The sequence below is a fragment of the Solenopsis invicta genome, chromosome 1 (assembly GCF_016802725.1).
Source record: "Solenopsis invicta isolate M01_SB chromosome 1, UNIL_Sinv_3.0, whole genome shotgun sequence".
NCBI classification, from domain to species: Eukaryota; Metazoa; Arthropoda; class Insecta; order Hymenoptera; family Formicidae; genus Solenopsis; species Solenopsis invicta.
Window position 1 is genome coordinate 16715845 of NC_052664.1, and position 25441 is coordinate 16741285.

The 25441-nt window shown below is 32.6% G+C and overlaps 1 protein-coding gene, 1 long non-coding RNA gene and 1 pseudogene across 3 annotated transcripts in view; 1 reads left to right on the plus strand and 2 right to left on the minus strand.

Annotated features, from left to right (window-relative positions):
* Positions 1–5307, plus strand: part of LOC105197945 — a 69208-nt pseudogene extending 63901 nt beyond the window's left edge.
* The window catches only part of LOC105195935 (mannosyl-oligosaccharide 1,2-alpha-mannosidase IA), a 693708-nt gene that overhangs the window by 380720 nt on the left and 287547 nt on the right, over positions 1–25441 (minus strand). The window lies entirely within an intron of this gene.
* Positions 1522–4099, minus strand: LOC120359151. The gene is made up of 2 exons (XR_005575970.1): positions 3793–4099; positions 1522–2397 (listed from the first exon to the last, which is right to left on the minus strand). It is a non-coding gene; the product is annotated as an uncharacterized LOC120359151 (long non-coding RNA).

Sequence of the window (25441 nt, forward strand, 5' to 3'; positions counted from 1 at the left end):
TGAAATCGAGTCACCCTATGCCCAACATTCGAATAATCCAATAATTTATATTTGCAAATTTATATTTGAATGTAATAATAATTTATATTCAGAGAGCGAAAGTTCTTCATTAATATTTCAATCAAAAGCATAATGAATTAGTTGAAAAATTTTCTTAGAATTTTATGTGAATTGGAACACTTTTTAGAAATACTAAGAAAATTTAATCTTTTCTTAGAACTTTTATTTATGTAAATTCTGAAATGTTTTAAAATTTCTCATCAACTTTTTACAAATATTTTACACTCTTTCAGATTTTATAAGATTCATAGAGTACAAAACCTTAAAGATCTTAGAGTACTTCAGAATTTATATATATATATATATATACACAAGAATTGTAGAAAAGATGTAGACTTTCTCAACATTTTAAAAGTGTTCCAATTTGTATAAAAAATGAGAAATTATCTATCAAGTTATAAGGCAAAATATATCAATTTATGTAAAAATTCTGAAATTTACTAAAAAATTCTAAAAAATTCTGAAAAAAATTCACCAAGCAATCAGTAACTTGAAAACATTCAGTAAAACTATTATTTAATTAAATTATTAAGCATTTATATGGCAAATTAAGCTATACGCAGCAGTGACTATGTATTGAAAATAATCCTACTAAATCTAGTTTAATTTTTTATAAAAATTCTTTTTCTTATTTTTAGGGTCAGTGTGTAAAGCGAAATAAACAGATAAATGTAGGAGAAAAAGATGTGGTAAAAGCACCCTATTCCTTTGTATTTCATCATGGATTGCCAGGAGAACACATTGTCAAGCTCACTAAAGATTTTTGCAAAGTTATGGAACCTTTTACAGCTTCATCGTCAAAGCCCAAAAGAAAAATGCTATTAAAGACTTTGTCTCTGTTGCGAGGCATGTCAATCACATGTGCATATTTACCAGAACAGAACAGGGAATGTACTTTAAACTTTGCAAGTACTGTATTCATTTTAATGAAACTTATCAACAAGAAAAAAGTTGTAAAATATTTAAATTAATTAATTTATATAAATTGATTTATTAATATTTTTAAATATTATCATAGGTTGCCTAGAAGACCCACACTTTCTTTCAAGATACACAGTTTCTGTTTAGCATGTTATATCTATGCTGAAGAAACAGATGGTATATGAGGAGGCCTTCAAAACTTCTCCACTGCTAGTTTTAAATAATTTCAGTGGGAACGGCATGCAATTGAAACTCATAGCTTCCACATTCCAGATCATGTTTCCAACTATAAATATTTGACTACTGTAAGTTTTACAAAGCCAATTCAAGAAATATAATTTTGGAAAACAATCAATTTAAGAAACATTAATAAAACATTTGTAACGTTTTGGCAGGTTAATCTAAGCACAATTATATATGCAACGACAAAAACTATTGATTTCAGACATTATGCGATAAAAGATGTACCTGTAGATTTGTCAAGAGGCATTAAAAAAATAGTGCAAGCAAAGATACCAAATTTGTCTAAATGTCAAGATATTTTGGAGTTTCTGACGAAACCGACTATGTTTGAAAGTGAAGTGGAAGATGATGAAGGCAGTCATGTCACATTATCACAAAAATTGTTTTCAAGAGGAAATCAAGCTGATTCTAAGAGTGCAATTAGACTATTCGAATTGGAACCGAGAATAACACTGGAGGTTAAAGAACTGAATGAGCTAACACAAATAATGAATTTGTAGATATTTATTTTATAATTTACTAATGTTGACCGAATCTGTTTTAGTTAATCAAAGTAGAAAATGGGACTCTTTGCTGGTGAAGTACTTTTCCATGCATTAGTACATAAAACGGAAGAAGAGAAACGCGTGATAAAGAAATGAGAAGAGAATAAGAGATTAAAGGAAAAAAGAACAAAGTTACAGGAAGAAAATGGAAAAAAGAAGGAAGTACAAAAAGAAAAACACAAAGAGAAATCATTGAAAGGAATTCAGAAAAAAAGAGAGAAAGATATGCTTCTACAAAAAATTGCAAAGAAATCTACAGTGAAAAATGAACCAAAGGGAGACGATGATGCACAGTATTATCGTGAAGAAGTAGAAGAAGAGCCAAATAAAGGTAAATTTATTTGTATTAGCACAGAAAAGCCTGAGAGTGGCCATGTTCACGAATTGACAGATGCGAGTTTTTGAGACACTCTACAACGTGGACATACATCGAGTGCTTTCCAGCTACGTAACACAGGCGACCTGTGTAACACAGTGAATCGTATTATCCTTGTTTAATATTGACAAACAGCAAAGATAAAATAATTCATGTGTTATTCATTGTTGCTTGTGTGCGTAGCTGGAGAGCATCCGCATTATTATGTACAGGTTAGATCGCAGAAAACACGTTGTCCGACTGTTGGCAAACCTGGCGAAGGAATCGCCGAGCGCGCGCGTACACGAAATCAACTTAAAATCATTCCTAACCACTTTCGTGCAACTGATTAATCATCTCGCGCTGACGTCGTACCGACGATAATTCACGCAATAGGGACGAGGCGCAAATACCGAATTGTAAAAGCGAATAAACAGTAGATATGAGTACAAATTGACTCACCGTTGGCCACTGCTCGCTCCGTTCAGCTCTGTCTCGGCCACAGCTCTCGAGGATTCGAGATCCAAGATCCTTCTCTTGATTCACGCTTGGTACGAACGCACGACTCTTCGTTTTCGGCACTCTCAAAACGCTCCCGGTACTCACGGACGTTGAAAACTCGCGATATGAGGCAACGGAGAAGGTGCAAAACACGATTGAACGCGACACGACTTCGCACCGGGCATCGTATCCGACACGACGAATGTTGCCGCAAACGCCCGACCCGCCCGACATTTCACACTTCACTCTCGACACTCCACGGCACTCTCGAAACACTCACTCGCGTCATAAACGCGTACGAGATGCCGAGGATGCGAGTTAAAATGCGCCGCGACGCGTAGCGACGTCGTCCTGCCTGACCTACCGACTGCCGACCGTTACCGTACTGCGTCACTGCGTGCCACGTACGCAGCGGCGTGAGCTGCGCCTGCGCCGCAGCGCCGCTACGCGTAGCCCGACGCAATACGGCAACGGCCGGCAGTCGGTAGGTCAGGCAGGACGGCGCGACGTCGCTACGCGTCGCGGCGCATTTCAACTCGCATCCTCGGCATCTCGTACGAATTTATGACGCGAGTGAAGTGTGTAAAATGTCGGGCGTTCGTGTCAACATCCGTCGTGTCGGATACGACGCACGGTGCGAAGTCGTGTTGCGTTCAACCGTGTTTCGTACCTTCTCCGTTGCCTCGTCCCGAGTTTTCGACGCGCGCGAGCACCGGAAATGTTTTGAGAGTGCCGAAAACGAAGGGTCGCGCGTTCGTGCGAAGTGTGAATCAAAAGCAACAGGATCGTCGTGAAGAGAATCTTGGATCTCGAATGTTCGAGAGCTGTGGCCGAGACGGAGCTGAATGGAGCGACCAGCGGCGAACGGTGAGTCAATTTATACTTGTATTTACTGCTAATTCGCTCCTACAATTTGGTATTCGCGTCTCGTCTACATTGCGTTCACGTAAATTTATTATCGGTACAGTACGACGAGACGAATGAATCGGTCGCGCGAAAGCGGTTAGGAACGATTAAAGTTGATATATATTTGTTAAATCGTAATATTGTAGTTCGACAAGAGCTAGAAATCCATCGGCCCAGTAGAAGTTGGCATATTCGTGTACGCGCGCTCGGCTTTCCCTTCGCCAGGTTTGCCAACAGTCGCGGGTGATTCCGAAATCTAACCTGCATACATTGACGTTGTAGTATACGTCCACGTTATAAAATGACGTTTCGAAAAATCGTATCAGCAAAAATCTAAATTGTGGACATGGCCGTTCTCAGGCTTCTTCTTTTCTTTCTTTCGATTTTCTCATAAAATTTATCCTATCCAAGTTTTTTTTTTTTATGCGTACTTTTATTCTACAAAAGGATTGTAATCTGTTAAACCAATTCAAAAATTAATTTATTCTATAATACGATCGATATTTAGAATCCTCTTTTTTTTTCTTTTTTTTCACTAGAATATAACAATATAATTTTCTACTTCAGATTTGTTCCAAACAAAAATTAGTACCAAGAGGTCGCACAAGCACATAACGAGGTACAAATCAAAGATTAGTACTAAATACTTTTCATTAGTCTTGTATGCTCAAAATAAAGATACGATGCAAAATTTGTGAATAAAATAATCGAATAAATTATTTTTAGTGAATTTATTATGCGCGACAATTCAATTCGTCATTGTTTAAGCTCGCAAGAAAAAATTTACAAAAGATTAAAAACGATCAATGGCAGATATCATGAATACACAATACGAATTTAAATTTGGCACAAGTCGTTCGCTTGCTCCCATTCCTCATGTTATCCGACTGCAAGGGACTATTCAACCTGTTGTTTTAAGACCGTATGTCAGAAATAGCATTGTTCATTCAACCTTCATTCAAATTTCGCGTTTTATGTAATAAAAAAAATCTGACAGCTCACAAGTGTTTTAGTCTACTTTGTTATTATCGATTAAACTTACATTTAAAATTACTTACAATTAGAAAAAAATAGAAAAAAATTATACAGATAAAAGTGAATGTAATAATATATTCTTTTTATTGACTCATTGTCAGTTTTTTCATAAGTGAATGCACCGGAAAAGTTATTTCACTTTTTTTAAAGGTATTTGTTTTTGTTACATAGATATTTAAACATTCTGTATATAAAAATGTTAGAGTATAAAAAGCCAGAAAAAAAATATTTTACGAGATATTTATATTCTTTATTCTAGTAAATTTTGATATGAAATATATAAAATATCTCATAAACTATTTATTTTTTGATTCACGTACCTTACTTTTATGCACAGAATGATAAGATAAATCAGTTGATGTGAAACAGTTATTTATACAATTTGCAATATGCAATTATATACCATTTTTACAAAGCAACATGTATTTAAATCAAATTAAGCTTAAAAAATATTTTACATCTCTAAAATTAGAAATATAATATTAAAATTATTGTAGTTTATAATATTAAGAAATGTTTAAAAATTATTATACTATTATTATTATACAATATTTAAGACCACATGCAAAATTAGAATTTGAAATGGCAAATAGTTCAATTTATGATAAAAAATACAAATGAAAACTAATATGTTTACATGTAAAAATGAAGTAAATCTGAAATAAGTAAAATGAACTAATATGTTCACATGTAAAAATGAATGTAAATCTAAAGTAAGTAAAATAAAAAGAAATTCAACTACATTAGTGTAATATTAATTTTGTAGTTTGATAAATAAATTGAAATCTTAGTAAGAAAAGAATTACTTGATTTTTATCAGTTATAACTTGCACCATTGATTCAATTAGAAGACAGATGTATCTGGTTGGCAACTACAATTGGAAGATCTCCAAGATATAAGACTTTGCAGCTCTGGACAATGGAAATCGAAGAATATGATTCTTGTAACAGTAAAACTAACACAGGTGCCTGAACTTAAATTTATTTCATTCAATAGTTCGCTAACTAACTCTAAAGTATTCGACGATTAAAAAGAACCGTGTTCAATCAAAACTTTTATAATGAGTATGTTAAAGAATTATGTGATCAAATAATGTAATAAATCATTCAATTCTATAAAAAAAAAAACAGATAAATTTGGCAATGTCTTATTTGTTCAGCATTTCGAAATGTCATAACTTTCATACACTAAATATGTATTACATACATAGTATCAGAAAGCTTTGATAAATTTTAGCAATTAGTAGATAGAGGATCGATATTAATTGTATAAAATCTTTTAATTTTGCGAAAAAGTTTACGAATTTATGCAATTTATCGTATAAATCACTTAACACATTGTGTGACAGGAGAGAAAGTTTATTAATTAATTATTTAAGTTAGAATTAGTCAGATTTAATATTCCATTAACGATCAATACTAAAATGGTAAATATTATCAACTCATGATGAATCAATTCTTTTAATTTGCAGGAAATCTCAGCTTAAACATAAAGTCCGTTCGCATGTACGTTTCTGAAAGGTACAAAGTCTTGTTTCCGCCATGGGTGGGCTACTGTCGCGTCGTTATTAAAACAGTTCCGACAGCACTTAATCACAGAGCACGAGACTCGCAATACGAAATACATGAGCTTTTTCCAGCCGCAATTTCCGCCAACGCTTTTGTACACTTGTAAGTTTCAAGCATGCTTACCATATTCAAAGTATTACCTCCTACTAACAAAGTAGATTACACGCACGTTTTAAAACAGATGGATATCTCCCTAATCTCAACATGAAATAATATATATAAAAATCAACAAGTACCTATTAATATATTCCGAAGTTTTAATTAATCTATTAAACTTTGTTTACGAACGCAGAACTAATGCACTATAATGCAATGTAATAATGTGCATAGATTATTTTATATTAATTAATCAGAATTGTTTAGTTAAAACTTAATATTCACACGCTCATATTCACACACGTTTATGATGAAAGAAATCGGCACATCGAAATGCTTTTAGCATCTTTTTCTAAAGACGAGGAACAACTATTCCTATATGAAAGGAAAGCGTCATTCTTCATTGACATTCTTCGAAACAAGAATAGAAAGATAGAAAATGCATTTCAGTATTGTCAAATGTCAACGTATGATAAGTATAATAGACAAGTTGACGTTCTTCCAATGTCATGGCATAAATAACGTTACAAGCGCCGACAACTCATAAATTCGTGCTCGCTTGTCCTTTCATCCAGAGCTTTTACACTTCTTTTTTCATATACGATCACTGCATATGACGTATCGGACGACTATCGACACTTTTAACTTTCTTAAAAAGTTAAAACGTAACTTCCAACCTACTGATATGATAATAATACAAAAAGATTATTGTAAGAGAATGAAACTAAAGAAATCTTTTATTTTTTGTTTTAAAACATAATATACAAAAAAAGTTGCATGCAAATAATTAACAAAAACAAAGAATTTATTGATTATATATAATTGAACAAGAAAACTATATAAAATATCAAGGTTTAAAACATTTCTATTATAAATGAAAACAAGACAGAAAATTTTAAACTTCTTAATTATTTGTTTCTTTTAAAACTCTTGGGAGATATTATTTACAGAAATACTTATCTCGCAGAAATGGAAAGAGCTGTCAAGAATTCACAAGAATTGTAGCAAGAGTGGTCGATTACATGAAAGGACAACGAAAAGCTACAATGACTAATTAGACGAGTTCGAAGTCCCAGGTCGACGAGGATCTTAAGGAACTCATCGAGTCACAGAAACATTTCAAGAAGCTTTATGTTGGATAAGAGAAGTTTCAAGACGAGAATACGAGATACGTATCTCTTTTTAAAAATTAAATATTATTAAAAGATAATATGAAAGAAAATATAATTATAATGAATGCACTGTAACAAAAAATAATATATTCTTTCTGTCGTTGCAGCGCTTCAAGAGGAACGATATTTTTGATTTTTCCGTGAAAATTTTTTTACGTTTGAAAAATATCTGAATTAAATATTTACCGAAATTCAGAATGTGTACATGCATGGTTAAAAAAAATTTTACGTTTGAAAAATATCAAAATGAAATATTTATAGAAATGAGAATGTGTGTGCGATTAAAAATCTATATTCTTATAACATATAACCATATTTTCGAATATAAATTACATTGCAAATTGATGGTTGCCATTTTTCAAAAATTGTTAGATTAAAAAACATGAAAATATACGTGAATAAATTTAATAATAATAAAAATAATTTTTGAGTTTAGAAACGATTAAAAGTATAGTAATTCATAATTTTTAGAAATAATTATATACTTTAAAAGAGAATTTTAATTTAGACAAATAAAATATTTAAAAACATGATTAAAATTACAAATTGCAACTTTCTTTTTTTGAATTCTTTTTCTATATTTTTGAATCATGATTTGTAAACTCAAAATAATCATTTTATAACAAACAAGTTTATGTTTATTTAAAAAAAAAAATGTAGACTGCAACTCTGTTGATTGGATTCATGACATAATTTAAGAAATTTTTTAAAGCCAATTTCAGTAATAAATATCGTTCAGGTATCTTAAAATTCATGAGTCTCGTTTCCTTCTTATTATATTCGTTGCATTTTATTTACTCGCATGTTTAATCGCTTCATAATTAAAAAGATTCCGGAGAATAGGTATACTCGCTTTAAAGTACATTCCAGAAATTGCAAAAGAGAGGAATTTTGCAAGTTTTAAATAAGCTGTACTTTCCAACTTTTATCCATCCTTTGCCATTCATATAATATTTAATAAGTCTGATTTAATTCACGAATCGAGAGCAATTTTAAAGAGGTTCCTGTTAGCGTCGAGGACGTTCGCATGAAAGCATTCCATTGGAATTTCAAAGGTACAAAGTACAAGAATCTCACGGTATCTCCAAGGGCTTCGCGGTCACGCTCCAGGTGGTACTTTCGATCCGCGCGCGCGTTTCCGAAACGATAAAGATTCGCCGGAGATTACAAAAATTCCTGAGCGTGTAAGGGTACAAACGATCGGCGGCACATCGAATCCAGGAGCGACGGCATACTCCGCATCCCACTCGACGTATCCGAATGGCTCGAAGGGACACTGAAAGAACCGCGAAGCGTTCGTTGTACCCACAAGCTCAACGGACACTCGACTTGCATCAGACGTGCTCTATGACCATGTCGACCCCAGTACCCTCGTAATCGCTATCGAAGCGATTTATCTTGATCCGCGTGCGAAATAAAAGGAGGGCGAGCGCGAGGATGAGGAGAGCGAAGGGAAAGAATTTGCGGAGCGGTTCGTGAGATCATTGAACCAATACGACGTAGCGTCTCGAGAACGATCGATTCGGTTCGAATTAGACATAGTAATTGTGCTCTGACTGTTTTGTATCAATCTCTTTATTTATGCAAAAGGAGCGCGATATGTTTCATTTCTCTTTGTCAGAGAGAAAATTAACTAAATTATAAATAGATTATTTTGTATCTTTTAATAATTTTAATGATAAAATTATATTTAATCATTTATCAGTGAAATTCTGTAATTATTGAAAATATAAAATTGATTTGTATTATTGATAATAATAAGACTAAGCATGTGTGTATTCTTCATTTTCTGCACTTTTAAATTGTAACCGCGTATTATTCATCTAGATCATAAATGTTCAACTAAATGACAAACGTAAATAAAAAAAAAAAAAAGAAAAAATACCTACATCAAATTATAATTTACGTTTAAAGAAAGAATAAAAACTCATAATTTTGTTGCCAAAAAGATGCAATCGCATTTTTCACGGATTTCACGAATTGGAATAAAGAAATTTTTCTGGAGAGAAATACGGGATGATACTTGTTTTGATTGCGATAAAAAAGAAAAAGTAAGTCACAAATGATATGATGACATCCGATTTCATGAAATCGACCGTAGCGTTTTCATACTAATATTTTCAAAGATTTATAAAGAGAATTTATGTTGCATGAATTAACATATTGTATCGATAAGTCTAAATACGCTTTTTAGAATTTAATTTTCAAAAGTTCTATCAAAAGAAAGCAATTTAGATAAAATTAATTGTAAATATTACAATAATTGACATAAAAAGTGTGTATGAATCAATGGATTTCATTAGCTAGTGAAAAGATGAATAATATCAATGTTTTTAAAATTCATTCAAATTGTTCCATTTATTAAATACATCAAATATTAATCAATAATACAGTGGAGAATGATTTTTCTATTTGCATATTTAATATTTTAATATTTGATATTTTAATACTTTTTTAAATATTTTATACGCATAATTATCTTTAAACATAAAATAAAGAATTAAAAATGTTTGATTACACATGAGATTTGTATTGTACATTTTATATTTCCTATATAATTAAAAATTTATCTAAAAGTCACTTCGGAATATATAACAATCTGGTAATTTTACTGAAGAAAAATTTGAGAATTGAATATTATCAATTATTATTGATTTAATATTTAATATTAAGGGAAAAGAGTATTTGACTTAAAAAATGATCATTTATTGATAATATTGAATAAAAGTAATGCTCTTTAATTCACTGTTTTAAAGATATCTTTAAAGATTAAATTAATAAAAAAGTGTAACTAATAAACAGTTGATATTATGTATTTACGTAAAGAATAATTTAAATAAAACTTCTGTAGGTAAATAATAATTAATATAACGCAACTCTTCAATTAAATCAGAATAGTAATGCCATATTAAATTGATAATCAATTTAATAATACTGATACATCTATAAAATTCCCCTTCTCGATAAACTGTAAAGAAAATTTGTTGGGAAAAATATTACCTCAGCCAGGATTTGAACCTGGATCTTCCTCCCTATATTCCATGTGGGCGTCTCAGCCAGTTTGATCACCGAGGTATAACAAATTCTTTACGGTTTTTTCGAGGAGGAGAGATCTTATAGATCTTTGTTAGCATCAATATTATTGAATTGATTATCAATTTAATGTTGTGATATTGCTAAACTGGTTCAATTTAAGAGCTACGTTTCACGACCAAAAGTAATTATTCAATTCGAAAAACTAGAAAATGTATATAAAATTACATATAAAATAATATTTCAGCACTAAAATTCACTATGATCTTTGTTGACCTTTACTTAGTTACAATTGTCTCTAAATAAGGTTTAATCAATTTAGACTAAAACGGCTAATTGGTCTATGCTAATTATTCAATAAAACCAGTTTTAACACGCGATATATATATATATATATATATAAAAATTACTTTTATTTATTTTATATTATTGCATCATAATAGACGCGGTAAGTTCCATTAGATTTTACAAAATAAAAATTGAGCTATGATTAAAAAATCTTGTATTATTATCATTTTACAAATATTGTAATTTTACAAAAAATATTATTTTCCTAAAGAAATATTTATTTGTTTATATTTTGAAAATTTTTAGTAAATCTTTATTTACTTCTAATTCCCCATTTACTAATCTCTATTTCGTCTTATTTATTTGGATAAATACCTATTTTAAAATATAGGGAGAATTGTTCAATGCGTATTCCATTTGAATTAATTAAAACTGGAATTTATTTTTGCAATTAATATATTTTTATTCATATTAATTATTAGTTTTACTATTATAACTGATCAGTCTTATATTAATATCATTTATCATAATAAAATTTACAAAGATTTAGGACGATTTAGGAAATAGTTAGATTTGATAAAAAAATCTATTTAATTTCCATAATAATTGCAAATATGTGTATATACAATAAGTATAAAATATTTTATAATAAATCTTGTTTTATGAAAATTTAAAAATTCAGAATAAAATTGCGTAATTACATTATTATTAACTATATACATTGAAAAATTAACATTAACGTAACTGATTTTTTAATATAACCTGTTAAATTTTTGTCTATAAATATAATATTTATTTTATATTTTTGCTACTAAACGTTTTAGTAACAAACTTCAGTATTTTCGTTAATTGCAATGCTTGTATCCAATGTAAGATAACCAATCAATTTAGATAAACAGTCAAGGGAAAGTTATGTGTGGTTAATTATAAGTAAGTGACTATTGATTAAAGGCACTATTGGAATTACGATTAGCTTCCAATACAAGAAACACAACTAAAGGCGATATCTGCCCATATTCTAACACCACAAATTATCTACAGACCATGTCATATTACGTATCCGACGTTTTACGAGCAAACTTGCAACTTCGAGTTTCCAGCAACATGCTGCTTCCATCACATAGTTGTGGTCATGATACCTGAATCGAATGTGGCTTGTATGCAGCTCATGTGTGCGATGCGCACGTTGCATACTTTGAAACTAGAATTCGTGAAACGTTTTCGAACTTGCTGTGAAACTGTAAAATTTCGGACGTAAATATTTCATACTTTATTGCGGTACTACATCTTTGTTTTTTTTTTGTTTTTAAGCAAACACGTTTAATTGTTTCTAAATAAAAGATTTTTGCTATAAAATATACTGTAGTTACTTTAATTTAGTAACTTTAGTTACTAGAAAATAAATTTTAAAATGTTTGTTAGAAAAAATATTTGTAGAGTTTTAGTTAGAAAATATTTTTAGTTAGAATTTTAGTTAGAAAATTTTAGTTAGAATTTTAGTTAGAATTTTAGTTAGAATTTTAGTTAGAAAATATTTTTTAGCTTATCAGAAATTTATTAATAAATATTAGGCTACTAATATTAGCCTTCTCAGGAACCATACGAGGTACCTCATACACCATACTATCCATGCTATATTTCATAAATGATACTATAAATGATACAATAAATTACTAATTTATTACAATAATTTCGCCATCATAAATCAATTCTTGTCCCTTAAGGTATAAAAATAATACAAAATAATGAAAAGAGGATAAACTTTTTAATCTTTTAAAACAAAAAATAATAGAAAGTTACAGAAGTTTAAATATTGCTGAGGTATGTCACATCCCATCTAGTGAACTACACTAAAGATTAAATAAAAAACAAAAAATAAAAAAATAGAGAATACGAACTAGATAAAAATCAAAATATGCAATGCATATAAGAAGTTCAATAAATTTGTTGCGTGTGTATATGTTTAATTTATTAATGGCATAATTTTCTTAATTCTGTCCACGTGTGTGCATATGCATTTATATGATTTATACTGTTTGTTCACGTTTTGCATGTTGGAAGATATCACAAAATTTTATAAAAATTCAGTGCAGCATGTATATTTCAATGAATATGACCAAAGAATCTTGCATATCGCGCTCCAGGGATAACTTGCCGTTATTATTATGTCCGTCGTGTCGACAATTCTCAAAAAACAAACTCCGAGGAATGCGGCATTTTATCTAGTACTTCGCGTTCAAATGGCACGTGCAACCACGTTTATACGTGCGTATACGAGCAGCATATCCTCCCAGATGCGCATGCACGTTCGAAAGAAATCGATTTACATCATGCTTGTGGTTTTGATGCAGGACCATGTTTCGATATTTGTGCAAGAAACACAACCATCGTACTTTCAAGTGCCCATTAATATCACGAGATAACGTGTCTATGAAATTTTGATTTCCAGTGTGCTATAAAAAAACATTCTTGCGATCGACATTCCCACATTCCCCGATATTAAACTTCCGCATAATTAAACAGCATGCCCGACCGTGGCACGTATTCAGATCCATATTCTATAATTATAATCGTCGCATCACGTTTCTCGTAACGTCCATTCCGTATATACTAGTTTTTCAGACGATTATCGGCTATAGCTCGCTCTGACAGTGATCTAAGTTGGCCTTTGCGGTTCGGCATGTCGAACGAACGTGAACGAGCCGTTCGTTATAAATACCTCGGTAAAACGATGCCATTAATCAACCCCGTTCTTCGTCGCGCACGAGAATGCTAGACGTTCTGGTAGACCGCTTTACCGGGCGCATTCGCTAATAAATGTTTCACGGTGACATGTACACCGGCGACGTTCTCTGCGGTTCAACGCCACTGCCGTTCTACAGTAAGCGGAACGTCCGTCCAAGCTCATCCCCTTTACTCCTTCGTTTACCAATGCCCCAGGAACTGTCGACTTCGCGATCCATAATATCAAAGAACAAAGCCTACGCACCAAGATATATCTGATGTGGTTCGATGCCTTGTCAACTCGACCGTATTGACGAACAAATTAAATTTTCGATTAGAATAAAGGCTCTGATAGTCTTATTTAAAAAAAACCCCAATTTTATGTTCTTCCGTATTTATTATAAGAAGCATGCTGGCTATGCTTTTCTTTCGAAAACAGATGGATTGTTTCACTAAAATGGAAGCACGTATCTATTTTCAAAGTTTTTTAATTATTATTATGATGCTTCTTCATTTAATGTGTAGATATTTTCTGCATGAAGTCAATACAATTGCATTGGTAGTTTCCGGCATTAGCAGTTCCGTGAATATTCGTTAAACAAGGAAAATTTGTCGAACATCAGATTCCGTATTTTCGTCGCGTTTTCGAGCCCCTATTTCATCCCAATATTACAAACCTGTTCTCCCGGCAGGATACATAATCTGCAATTGTATTATACGACGTACGCGTTTTCCGCTATATAGCCATACGGATTAAATTAATTTAGTAGCGTGCGACGTTGGAAACTGCAAACGCATCGACCACGTCGCATGGGAATTGCTAGAAGTTTTCGGGACTGCGTTTTCGTCGTTCCCACAAATTCTCTCCTTCTCACTCACACTTATGCTCAACCTTTCTTCATCCTTTCCTCCCTCTCTGTTCTTTATAACTATGCGACATGTTGTATGCATCTCTTGCCACCGGACGACACGTGGATTAAATTAATTTTCCGGCGAGCGTCCTACCTACTTGCGCAAAAGCGGCGTTAATGCTGGCGTGGCAGGTGGTTGGGCAAAATGATTTCCGTGTGGAAACTGTAACCAGAGCCGTGGTCTTAAAATTAAGAACCGAGATTAAAAAGTGAGTCGTACTCTCTGTGCGCGTACTATGTGAAGTCGTAAGTCAGATCATATTTATGACACTTTTAAATTTAACTTTTGTTCATTAAACTTCTTTTATTACTAAACGCGAGCATGTACATAAAATAAGTACTGAATATTACGCTTTTTTATTCTAAAATGATCCTTGAATAAGCATAGTAATAACTGCAATAAATTTGACTTCTGCATAATTATTCTACGAATTCATATTATAATTAATCTTAATGTTTCTAATCTAAATTAGAATAACGTCAAAAATGTAATATAATCTACTTTCTTAATCGGGATTATTAAAAGGCAGTGAATTATTAATGATCATAGTTGTAAGCACTGCAAATCAGTACTTTCTAGATACTACAGTAAGTTTCACCAATCTCGATTTAGAGAATATAATTTAATGTGTAATTGTATTAATTTGTTAAGTAATTGCACTTAAACAATGTTATTGAATCATCCTTAATTACTTCGCCAGTTAAAATTATATATGCTACATTATTCATTAATGCTCTTATAATTAAGTACATTTACGTAATTCTACTTTTCTACATTTAAATAACTTCTTCTTCTTATGAGCGTGAAGCTGGCAGCCAGACCTAGCAGCCAGCCAGGGACGAATAGGGTGCCGGGGCCCCGTAAATAAAAAGTGATTAGAATTACAAAAAAACAATTGTTAGCCAATGTTACGCTCAAAGTAATAACAGATACGCCATTATTTCAAAGACAAACCATTGTATTAGTAATAAAATAAAATAAACTAATTATTTAACAGTTAGATATGATAACAGTAAATACCAAAGACAAACGCATACCCGTAGAGAGTAAAAAAAAATCACAGACACATCTCTCAATGAGCATAAAACGACGGAGTAGCGACCGAAGCGATGACGGCCCTTATTGTTTATTTAAAAAATTAATTAACAATTTCACTCAAGTAGCAGCCAAGGCGTACGCATATCCGTAGAGAGTTGAAAAAAATCACAGACACATCTCTCAATGAGCATAAAACGACGGAGTAGCGACCGAAGCGATGACGGCCCTTATTGTTTATTTAAAAAATTAATTAACAATTTCACTCAAGTAGCAGCCAAGGCGTACGCATATCCGTAGAGAGTTGAAAAAAATCACAGACACATCTCTCAATGAGCATAAAACGACGGAGTAGCGACCGAAGCGATGACGGCCCTTTGGGGATGACGGAAAAATTGTTAATTTTTTAAATAAACAATAAGAGCCGTCATCGCTTCGGTCGCTACTCCGTCGTTTTATGCTCATTGAGAGATGTGTCTGTGATTTTTTTCAACTCTCTACAGATATGCGTACGCCTTGGCTGCTACTTGAGTGAAATTGTTAATTAATTTTTTAAATAAACAATAAGGGCCGTCATCGCTTCGGTCGCTACTCCGTCGTTTTATGCTCATTGAGAGATGTGTCTGTGATTTTTTTCAACTCTCTACGGATATGCGTACGCCTTGGCTGCTACTTGAGTGAAATTGTTAATTAATTTTTTAAATAAACAATAAGGGCCGTCATCGCTTCGGTCGCTACTCCGTCGTTTTATGCTCATTGAGAGATGTGTCTGTGATTTTTTTCAACTCTCTACGGATATGCGTACGCCTTGGCTGCTACTCGAGTGATATTGTTAAATAATTTTTTAAATAAACAATAAGGGCCGTCATCGCTTCGGTCGCTACTCCGTCGTTTTATGCTCATTGAGAGATGTGTCTGTGATTTTTTTCAACTCTCTACAGATATGCGTACGCCTTGGCTGCTACTTGAGTGAAATTGTTAATTAATTTTTTAAATAAACAATAAGAGCCGTCATCGCTTCGGTCGCTACTCCGTCGTTTTATGCTCATTGAGAGATGTGTCTGTGATTTTTTTCAACTCTCTACGGATATGCGTACGCCTTGGCTGCTACTTGAGTGAAATTGTTAATTAATTTTTTAAATAAACAATAAGGGCCGTCATCGCTTCGGTCGCTACTCCGTCGTTTTATGCTCATTGAGAGATGTGTCTGTGATTTTTTTCAACTCTCTACGGATATGCGTACGCCTTGGCTGCTACTCGAGTGATATTGTTAAATAATTTTTTAAATAAACAATAAGGGCCGTCATCGCTTCGGTCGCTACTCCGTCGTTTTATGCTCATTGAGAGATGTGTCTGTGATTTTTTTCAACTCTCTACAGATATGCGTACGCCTTGGCTGCTACTTGAGTGAAATTGTTAATTAATTTTTTAAATAAACAATAAGAGCCGTCATCGCTTCGGTCGCTACTCCGTCGTTTTATGCTCATTGAGAGATGTGTCTGTGATTTTTTTCAACTCTCTACGGATATGCGTACGCCTTGGCTGCTACTTGAGTGAAATTGTTAATTAATTTTTTAAATAAACAATAAGGGCCGTCATCGCTTCGGTCGCTACTCCGTCGTTTTATGCTCATTGAGAGATGTGTCTGTGATTTTTTTCAACTCTCTACGGATATGCTTACGTCTTTGGCTGCTATTCAGTGAAATTGTTAAATAATTTTTTAAATAAACAATAAGGGCCGTCATCGCTTCGGTCGCTACTCCGTCGTTTTATGCTCATTGAGAGATGTGTCTGTGATTTTTTTCAACTCTGTACGGATATGCGTACGCCTTGGCTGCTACTTGAGTGAAATTGTTAATTAATTTTTTAAATAAACAATAAGGGCCGTCATCGCTTCGGTCGCTACTCCGTCGTTTTATGCTCATTGAGAGATGTGTCTGTGATTTTTTTCAACTCTCTACGGATATGCGTACGCCTTGGCTGCTACTTGAGTGAAATTGTTAATTAATTTTTTAAATAAACAATAAGGGCCGTCATCGCTTCGGTCGCTACTCCGTCGTTTCATGCTCATTGAGAGATGTGTCTGTGATTTTTTTTTACTCTCTACGGGTATGCGTTTGTCTTTGGTATTTACTGTTATCATATCTAACTGTTAAATAATTAGTTTATTTTATTTTATTACTAATACAATGGTTTGTCTTTGAAATAATGGCGTATCTGTTATTACTTTGAGCGTAACATTGGCTAACAATTGTTTTTTTGTAATTCTAATCACTTTTTATTTACGGGGCCCCGGCACCCTATTCGTCCCTGGCTGGCTGCTAGGTCTGGCTGCCAGCTTCACGCTCATCTTCTTCTTCTTTCGAGTTAAAATACGCATAAAATAAGAATATTAACGCAAAATCAAGGATATTACGTAAATGTGATATTTTTCAGAAAATACTATTCAAGTTATCGTTTATCTTTTATTTAGTAGAAAAAAGTTCTCGTCACGATTATATAGGTGTTTATGAAAATTAATTGCCTATTAATAAATTCCGCATAATAATAAAGCAGAGATCAAGCTTTAGCGTTTGATTTCGCACGTTAGTACGCTAATGTATTCCCTATTAGCGTTCCTGACCAAATTATTACCGGACATCGATCATAGAAATTTGACACTTATATGCACCGAAATTTCGCTAACACCACTATGGCCCTGCGCTCGAGAATGATCGATTGCCCTTTACCGTGATTGATCCAGAGTTACCATGTAACGTTCGACGCAGGGTAAAGGGCCGCACCCTTCTCTCGGAGTATAAAGAAACCTTAGTCGCACGCAATCGATCGCGGCAATTGGAAAATCATGACTGACCAATCAGATAAAATCGGTGGGATAATCAATCAAGGCCTTAAGTACGATTTGGTTTAAGTACGACTAATCCTCCTTTTAGTAATTACTTAGTAATTGAGACGAACAAATTGTAAATAATGGAAGCAGTAGATTTCTTTCTTTGCTTTCGATGTTCTATCGTAATTAAAAGAGCGCGGCAAACGTTATCTTACGATCGCTCAATCTTTATTTATCTATATTGTTTCTAATATTGCAATATAACATATATAAATATCGTTAACGTATAATTATGTTCCAGTAATTACGTTTGAATGTAATTATCAGTCACATTATGTAACGAAAGAATATTGTATCAGTCATACAATGTTTAAATGACAAACAACTAAAAAAAAATCTAAACAAAATTCTGATCGGAAAGTTTATATTGATGTGCAAAAAATCTTTCAGGCATGACATCGTTCTTGATCAACGATTACTGGAATCGATAGGATCAGGTTGACATATCGTTAGTGGTCGATAATACACGATATTAGTTTCGATGTACCAGCCGAAGTAAATATAGTTATAATCAACTGACGTTCTGGCTTTTTCGAGGTTGGTAATAAGCCCAAGGTCTTCGTCGAAGAAAGACCGGGTGGATGAAAGCGCCGTAAGGGAATCTGCGAGAATTCTTCAAGATCGATGTACGATAGAAGCGTATAAAGGGCCTATTTTTCGAGGTTCTCGATATTGCATCATCGTTCGTCGTTCAATAAACTTGAAAAAATTTCCATAAACTTATGGAACGTAATTACACGACCTTTTTATTCCCAACACAATTCTTCTGAAAGAATATTAAAGTAAGAATATTAAATTAATTTGTGTGTAATAATATCATAGATCAGTATTTTTTAGTCATTGCTTCTTATAATAATTAAATTTTTTTAAGTGCATATTATTTTAACGAATATTAAAATGATAAAAATGCCAACAATTCTTTCACTTAATTTGAATATGAACATAATCATTATAGAACTAATTAAAGATGAGCCTTATTTAATCATAGCTCGATCTTCATGGTATTTCTTATGTGATATGTAGATTTTCAAGTATATTAAACTGCACGTGGAATAAATGTGAAGTTTCGAAATACAGTTATAAGATGAACAAAAATATCACAATATTAAAATGATTGTAAAAAATTTGTTGCAAAAAATGACATCTCAGCCAGGAATTGAGCCTGCTACCTTCCGACTTTCCGCGGCGGGTGTCTTACAATTAGTCAATTCGATCACTGAGGCATGCGATGATATTTATCGCAATAACCAGTAATGTTTAGAACATATGTCATAGACGCGAGTAGTAAAGAATAATAAGAATATATAAACAGCAGTAAAAACATGTAAAAACATAACTAATTAAAGCTTTATTGATAGCCGGATCTTCGTACTGATATTTCTTGTGATCGTGAGGTATTATTTTTCGTTGCAAATTTTTTACAGTATTTGGGAAAAAGAGAGTAACAGATGCCTGTCAGCATCGTTATTATTAAATTAATTACTAATTTAATGTCGTTATTGTTCAACTTATATTTTTGTTTCAAGGCCGAAAATTTATTCGGCGTGCAGTTTAATGAACTTAAAAAAAAGATGTATAAAATCACAGAAATATCAGCACGAAGATTTAACTGTGACCGAATGAGGCTATCTTTAATTAATTACATTTTCACGTATCAGTTTCTACATTCTTTTATTATAATTATTATAGCCTATCACATATTTGTTGAACCGTTGTATCTCAATAGCCTGCTTTGGCTCACGCGCTCTTGGCACACGACGATGAGAACGAACGGTGTTACTTAATAGGAAAGATCAAGGCTCTGTGGTCTCCTTAATTTAAATCAACGGTGGTCACATTGCGGCAAGCATTCAGTTCGGCCACCAGACCTCAAGTAGTCAACCCCATCAAAGTGAATGCCAACACGCGCGTTCTCCTAAACCTGTATCAAATCTGTGTGTCTCCGTTGTATATACATCGATATACATACCTATCTCTATCGCCTTGAATATGTCGCGCAATATATCTCCGTCTAAACTTCACAGACAACTTTGCTTATGCGTTTACGCTGCTAATCAAGTTCTACGGTTGCTCGCTTCCGTTAGACTCATCTTTCGTCACTCCTGTTACAACAAGCGCTTAAAGTACAGCAGCTAGAGAGAACGGTCACTTACAAAGTACCTAACCGCTCACTCTCAGAGGACTTAGGGCTGTTTTTAGCGGTATAAAGTGTCCCTTACAACTTCCTAGCAGTTAAGACTAGCGGTCTCCGGTTACCGAAATATGCATAATGCATGAGAAGGACTTTCTTCGCTCTTCGGGCAGGTTATGAACGTTGTCACGGATTATCGTATTCAGCGCAGTTGCCGGCGCAAGAAAGTGATCTTCGTTAATTTTTTCGATTTACATATAATTGAGTATAGTAAATCCGTGTGACGGAAATAACACAATATGAATATCTTATTTAATACAATACTTCGTGGATCTCTCTCATTTAATATTTAAGAAATTAATATTTATAAATTATAAAAGTTGGCGAATTTTTACGATAAAGTATTTCAGTAAACATCGATAATCGTCAGTACAAATAAATGTTAAAAGTAGTATAACAGGATGCCGAAGTATAACAGGATGCCGAACATTCTTAGACAAATGAGTGTTTATTGGAATTTTGCTCGACGGAACACAAAGCCAAACAACTAACCACTCTGTCGTGCTTACTTTCATCCAAACTCCTCACATTCATCGCTCTTGCAAGAGCGCCCTTTTCCTGCTTATGGCGAGGGCGCGACTGCCTCGGATATTTCCATTTACCTTTTACTCTGGCAAACAAGAAAGGATCCTCGTGGCTGTTCAAACGAGATCTCCAATAGCTCGTGGAAATTGGGTAGACATTGGAAATGAATCGAAAGAGCAAATAACGCGGGGCAAGGGGTGGCGCGCTCTTCGGTGAAGTGGCGAACCGATGAGTGGCGTCGGGACTTGGTCGCAGCCTTTGTGTCAGCGACGGTAGACGGGGGTTTGAAACAGCGAGGAGTTGAAGCGCACTGCGACGTACGTACGGAACACGATTTTACGGCACTCACGAGGGATGCTCGGAACGCCCTCGATAATCCCACGAGCGCTCTTGATCTGCTTGATCCGCTTCCACTGTCTCTATCCTCCCACTCTATCGCCGCGAGACGTTTAAATGGTTCCTGACGAATTATACGAGGTGAATTCCGTTTGTCATAGTTTAACATTTAGCAATATCCTTGAATATAATTTAACGACGAGTCGATTAGCGAACTGAACTTCGGGCTTTCGAAGGATATGCAAACTTCCGATCGATATGCATATTTAATGATCGCACCATGTTATATATTTAACGCGGCAGTAAAGCTCACAAGTTGTAGCGGCGCTTTTTAACATTGCTTACGCGGAAAGGTTACGGAAGTACTTGCTAACAAGTCCAAAGTTTCTACATGGAAAAGGAGGTGTGTGCTCGAGCAGGAATATACGTCCGGAATTAATAATGTGCCGCTAAAGCTTTAGCCATATAATACGCGGCTAAGTACGGCAGGTGCGCGACTCACCGCGTATATTTAGGTTAGTCGAGCTAGCACCACTACCAGCATCATTGGCACATTCGTCGTTGGTACCACTCTTATGAGAATTATGCGTTAACATCCTAAATTACATCAGTTATTAATATGAAAGAAACTGCGAAAATTGATTATGACGGTTTTGAATATGTTGGTAAAATTAATACGCGCTCATTATACCCAATAAGAGTAGCTTTTCATTATTTATATTAGCTTTTTATTTTGCTAACACGCTCTTATCTTCATTTAACAGGAAAACATCTGTTTTCGTATAGCGACTTTGCATTCTTTTTTTCTTAATAAAAAAAAATAAATCTTTTTTTTTACTAAACCGTTAAAATGTTATCATTTACTAATGCGTTATTCATATTACATTCACGACATATTATTTTTCAAAGAATTTCTCACATAACGGATGTTACTTCCTGTCATAATTACGTCGCCATATCATGTTACTGACCGCAATAGAGATAGTATATCATCAGTGGTAACAAGATAACTATGCAATGCTGAGCATAAATTGCTTAATATAGAACACAGAGTAATTCCAACTATTCTATCTCGACCCGCGTAAAGTAAACCTGTTCTACTCACACAACGAATTGTGCCGCCTACTATCCGACGAAATTGAATTTTTCCCATCTGTCGCAAGAGACGAAGACGAAAGTGTAAAGTGGAATATTCCTGCAAGTTATTTCCGCATTTTGCATCCAGAGACGGTAAAGCGGTATGGTATAGAAAAAGCACTAGTTCGATGCAAGCGCTAATCGAACAGAGAACGAAGTTCGTAACTGATGATGGTGATTACTCAGTGCCACGTGTAATATTAAATTAGCTATCATTGCCGTGTTACAAGAGATGAGAGTGCATAATTCATATTGACGGATAACAACAGTAAGTGAGAAAATCAATGTGGATATCATTTTTTTATGACAGGACTGTAAGCAACAAAGTACTAGATTCGGAAATTATTTAAATGTTATTGATTTCGAGATAATTTCTAATTTTTTTTTAATTGTTCAAGTAATTGTTATAAAAAAATTATGGAATTCACGTAATATTACTGTTGAGCATTGTAGCGAAATCATCAATCTTATTAATTTAATTAGATAGAATAAAAAAATCACAAAAATCGATAATTTATATCAAAAACTATATGGATAAGAATATCTATTAATTTTCGAAACATCTCAAATACGATACTTGAGGAATAATCAAATTTTACGACAATTATTTTTTAATATCAGATAGCTCTTACGATAATTATTCTTTTCGAGTACATAAGGTACATAAGTACATAAAGTAAGCTACATGAAGTAATTACGTCAATTAAAATTGCAAGACTAATTCTTCAGTTGTGTGAATAAAAGTGATATTTTGTTTTGAAGTTATTTCCACCATTAATATCGCGAATAATCGATAAAAGTTTACGGTACACAGATTAATGAAGATACGAGAGACAAATTGCACGTTGGAAAATTTAGTAACGCATATACTTTCTTCGTTGCATAATAAAATAATTTATGTTACTATATTATTGTTATTTTTTTAATAACAAGATATATATGATGCAACAATAAAATTTCTTTAAACAAAATTGCATGAATTATTGTAGGTACTAATTAAAATAGTGTAAGAATTCAACTAATATCGATTAAAAATGGAGAGTATTTCAAATATGAGAAAAAAATAATAAACTACAAATTTACACAAGACCATTTGAATTAGATAACTGCTATTAATTGATTTATTAAAAATTGATTTATCAAAAAAAAAAATGGATTTCAATAAATAGATAAGGCTAGAACCAAACGAAAATTGATAAGATGGAAAGCAATTGCATCGACGGTACAGATACCAAGAATTCCAGAAAATCCGCGGAATAGGAAACTCAGAATAAGAGAGGCATCGACGAGATCGTCTTTCCACGATGTTCTTTTGTATAGTAATTCAAATCGCGTAAAATCGTTATTAAATTCCCCGAGAAGAATCTTCCTAATAACAGTTGAATCGATGAAATATAAAATTGTTCAAACATCTAGTCAAATTGTAATTTAAACCGTTTTATCTCGATTTAATCTTATTTTAATATTTCACGATCAATTTTTAACTGGAAACGTTGATTCAATTTAATTTATCGCAACATATGCGAAACATTTTAAATTTAACAAAAAGAATTCTGAAACAATTCGATTTCGCAATTAATTTGATCTCGACAAAAAAATAAGAGTTACATTAATTAATACTAACAAATATATACTAGTAACTAACCGATTGCTCTCTCACAAATTTTTAATTAATTAGTTTAAATTAAATACATATCGTGATTTTTAACAAGAAATCAATTTAGAAATTACGTTTAAAAATAATACGTTGCTTAAATTTGACCTTTTTGTTAAAAATAAAAAGAATAAATTAGTTCTTTCTTTCATTTCCATTGTAACTACACTACAGTTATGTATTTAAATTATGAAATAAAAAAATATTATTATTTGTTCTTACGTCTGTAAAAGTATGTTAGTTTAATATAGATGTGATTATATAAAGAAGTTACGCTTGTAACTATAAATAGCATATATGTTGATATACGTTTAAAAACTTCTTGATTACGATTTAGTGATAAGAGTTATTGTAAATATAAAAGCTTACCAAATTGTTTCTTAAAATATTTTGGGTAGATTCATTAATTAAAAATAAAAAAAAAACACTCATTATGTATAATGGAATCAAATATAACTTTCCAAAACAAATTATCGTGTATACTTGCATCAATAATATGTAAAAAAGTCCTTACATGTGTCCAAAATGTCAAAATGTTTTTATAAATTGCTATCTATTACATAATATACACAAAAGTACGAATATTTTTTATAACTATTAAATAATTTGAAAAAAGGTTAAAACATAACAACTCGATCAAACAACAAAAAAAAAATGTAAGGGTAAAACAACGTGTGCTATAAAACAGAACGTGTACTATAAAACAGAAAACAGAAAAAAGCGAACGCAGCAAGAACTTGGTATAAATACACATACGAAAAAAGTTACTCCCTCAGCTTTTTCATACATCTTTAAATACGGAAATTGATGTATGTGACCTGATTAGCATTTTACTCTCCGCCATTTTACTATTCTATTAAAAAAATACCAGTAACTTAAATAAGAAATGAACTTGTGATTATCGTTTTCAACTGCAGCATTTTCTTTTTTTTTTGGTTTTTGTTTTTCTTATTTCTCATATCGTATTTCTTCTTAAAATTTAATGAAATTTCAGCATTGTCTTTATCATATTGTTCATTGACATTCATATATTAGAAACAAAACTTTTATATATTTTCACTAAGAATTTCATTTTTCACCTATAGTATTTTTAATTTTATTATCATTTTTAGTTAAGAAAACTCATACACTTTCTATTAAGTTCTCACTAAATATATATTGTGTTTCTCCTTTTCATCCATAAATGTTGATTTCAATCTTAAAAGAATTTAAGAAAATTTATGGAATATTAAGAAAACTATTCTCTAAGATCTTTTCGACTTTTATTCGCTTCGATTCGTATAAAGAGAAATGTAGAATTGAAGGGTTAGTAG